The following is a 3,816-nucleotide window of genomic DNA, read 5'->3' as shown; positions in this document are numbered from 1 at the left end:
CTGCTAATACCCTCCCCTGAGATCTCCCCTGAGATTTCCACGTGAGAGAAAGAGATAAAACCTCAAGACAAAGGACCCAGGCCCAGCTTGTGCTCACCCTCTGGGGAGCACCCCCAATCTCACCATTCCCTTTCCCCTCTTCTTCCCTCACTTTTTCCCCCATAGGCTTGCATCTCCTAAACCACAGGTCCTCAAACTTTTTAAACAGGGGGCCAGTTCACTGTCCCTCAGACATTCCACACATGCGCACTGCGGGCCCGGGATGAGTTGGCTGCTAAGCAGGACAGGCAGCGGCGGCAAAAACACCCAGCGGGCCGGATAAATGTTTCCGGCGGGCCGTAGTTTGAGGACGCCTGCTCAATAGCATGATGATTGCACCCACTTTCAATTTTCATTTATGACACCGCATTCCCAAAGGAGTAATACTATTAAGTATTACTGCCCCAACCCTAGTGCCCCTGCCTCCCTGCCATTAGCCTATTGGCCCTGGCGGCCTGCTTCCGGTACCCCCCATATACAGCTGGGCCCCCAAATGTCTCATCTTCCAGCCAGAGTCTGTGAGGAGAGGCCTGGCCCCTCGCACCCGGCTTCCCACCGCCCAGGAGCTGTGTGACCTGCGGCTGCGAGCAGAGCAGGCTCCCAGAGAATCAGTGCGCCCTGAAGTCCCCCTTCATCCACCTCTCAGCTGTCGGCGACAAGAGGAGGATTGCCCGCGTCCTCATGCCCTGCCTGGCTGCAGGTGCCAAGAGGCGCCTCCAGGCCAGCATCAGCAGCCTGCCTCCCAAGGCCCCGGTGCTGGGCAGCCAGCTCCCAGAGGCACCCTCCCCGTCAGGCCAGGCGTCCATGGCCACCAGCACTGTGCCCCGCAAGCTCGTGGTCCGCGGCCCTCCTGTGCAGAGTTCTCAGAAGGCTGCTCTCTCAACGCCATCTCAGCCTGTTTATGCACAAGTCCATGCCCTGCCTGGCTGCAGGTGCCAAGAGGCGCCTCCAGGCCAGCATCAGCAGCCTGCCTCCCAAGGCCCCGGTGCTGGGCAGCCAGCTCCCAGAGGCACCCTCCCCGTCAGGCCAGGCGTCCATGGCCACCAGCACTGTGCCTCCCAAACTTGTAACCCTCGGCCCACCTGAGCAGAGTTCTCAGAAGTCCATTCCTCCAAAAGAGTGTGGAGGCAAAGTGCCCGCCATCACCCGTCAACGCCATCTCAGCCTGTTTATGCACGAGAGTCTCAAGTTCTGCTCCTCCACCCAGGAAGCCACAGAGAAGGCACTCAAGGAGGAGAAGGCGGTCTACCAGCAGAGCCCCAGCAAGAGGATGGACCGGCATGTGGCCGCCAACACCTTCCACAAACTGCACGGCCTGGAACCCGGCCCTGGGCAAGGTCTCTGCAATCCCTTCCTCTCTGAAATCAATAAAAATATATTTTTAATTCAAAGAGGAGGATCCCAGTGGAATTACAAGAATGACAGCAGGGCCCTGGCCGGTGTTTCTCAATGGTTAGAGTGTCAACCTGCACTCTGAAGGGTGGCAGGTTTGATTCCCAGTCAAGAGCACATACCTGGGTTTCGGGTTTGATCCCCTGCTCCAGTAGAGGCATGTGTGTGAGCCAAGCAATTGATGTGTCTTTCTCACATCAATGTTTCTCTCTCTCTTTTTCTCTCTCTCCCCCTCCCTCTTTCTTCATTTCCTTCCACTCTCTGTAAAAATCAATGCATAAAATATCCTTGGGTGAGGATAACAACAGCACCAAACAAGAATGACAACTGGGCCATTGGGAAGCTTTCTGTGTCTCTCAGGTCTCAAACCTTCAGAGAAACCTGGTTATTTGTGTATCTGTATACATTTTGGATCAATACAAAATCCAATTGGAAACATGATCTCTCCCTCTTGCACCTCCCCCCCTCCTCCCAACCACCATTATCCTGAGAGGGATGTGCTCAATTCTATTGCATTAAGAAAAAAAAAAATAACCTCTCAAAAAATTATTGTTAGAACAACGTCTACCAACAGAAATTGCTTCAATAATGGAGCCCAAAATAGAATGAACAAATAAAGCTGTGAGACGTCTATGGATTTAGTTTCAGCAAGTGTTCCCCACTATTTAAAAGACATAAAAACGATCTTTGCAATGAGTGAGTAGTGTCTTATTTCCGTAAGGGAAGTGTTTATCATTTGACCCGTTTTATTTCCTTTATGAAACAGGAAGCAATCCTCTCTTTCGGAGGGTGGTAACCATATAAAAATGCATTTGAGTGTAAATGTGAAGCTATTCTGTTCATTACAGTTAAAAGTTTGAAATCTGAGCTAATGTTTTAAGTGTAAGAAAGGAGAATTGAGCCCTGGCCTGTGTGGGTCAGTTGGTTGGGCTTCATCCCACGGGCCACCCTGCATTCAGGGGACATGCCCAGGTTGCAGGCTCCAGCCCCGGTGGGAGGCATGCAGGAGGCATGGTGGATATTCTGCTCTTGCACCAATGTTTCTCTCTCTGTCCCTCTCCCTTCCTTTCTCTCTAGAAATCAATAAGAATATTATAAAAAAGAAGAAGACGAAGAGAAAAGAGAATTGATAGTACAGACAATGTGCTTCAAATCAGTCTTCTGTTCTGAGGTCGTCCAGAATGTATTTAGGGGCCTTTTCAGCACAAAGGAAGTTTACATTTCATCACTAGTTAGAGCTGGGAGCCAGTCAGGACCCAGCCAGGATGCTGCTCACTCTTCGCTTACTGTCTCAGGACTTGGTGGATGAGGGAGAAGCCCAGACTGTAAGCCCCTGGTAATTTTCCATTCTCCTATAGACTGCATTCCCAGCTGCTACGCCTCTAATGCCTGGGATCTGCCTATGAACAGAAGGAAATCATTATTTTCTCCTATATGGCAATGTTTTCCTTTTCATTCCTTATTGAGCTATCAAGTCCTGGTATTTTCTGGGGAAATCACTTTAATCTCTTTGGGGATGTCTTGCAAGCCCCTGGAGGCGATTAAAGTACATCCAGGCAATATTTCACCACTGAATCAAAAGATGAGCTGTTAGGAAAACTCATTTGCTGTTTCACTTGAATCTCTCTCTCTCCAGCAGCGGCCCTCGGCTGCATGGCCTGGCTGACAGGCACGGCCTCCTGCTGCCTCTGAACAGCCACCTTCCCTTTTGTGCTTCCACTGGCTGACTCCTAATTCCTGCTACTGTCTCAACTGCTGGTGGCCAGAGGCTCTGGAGGACCCCAGTGGAGCAGGACACCCCTTCCGGGGGTTTCTGCAATTAAAGACACAAGAAAATCCTGCCGGAATCAAAGTGGGAAAATATCTTTTACTTTCTGCCCTTCTAGGTTCTCTGCTGGGTCTCTGTAACAAAGGACAGATTAACAAAAGAAAAGCACACACGTTTATGTCGTGTGAGTTTAAGAGAAAGGGAGTCTTCCAAAGGCAATGAAGACCCAAAGAAGCCTTCAACATCGATCTATTGGCTACCTCTCCAACGCCTGGCTGGAGATCGCCAGGCATATGCATTGACCAGCAACGCTTCAGTGCCCTGTATGACAAGGCACAACCAGCTGACCCACTCTGCCAAGGCTCAATTATATTTAAACTAGAGGCCCGGTGCACAAAAATTTGTGCACTGGGGGAGGGGGGGGTGTCCCTCAGCCCCACTTGTGCCCTCTCACAGTCTGGGACCCCTCGGGAGATAACGACCTGCTGGCTTAGGCCTGCTCCCAGGTGGCAGAGGACAGGCCCAATCCCTAGGTGCAGCCCCTGGTCGGGCTCAGAGCAGGGCCAATTGGGGAGTTGGGGCGCTGCCCCCTGTCATGCACAGAGCAGGATGGATAG

This window comes from Myotis davidii, unplaced genomic scaffold (assembly GCF_000327345.1).
Source record: "Myotis davidii unplaced genomic scaffold, ASM32734v1 scaffold6, whole genome shotgun sequence".
Taxonomy (NCBI): Eukaryota; Metazoa; Chordata; class Mammalia; order Chiroptera; family Vespertilionidae; genus Myotis; species Myotis davidii.
The sequence above is the reverse complement of the archived record's forward strand: the minus strand, read 5'-3'. Positions refer to the sequence as shown.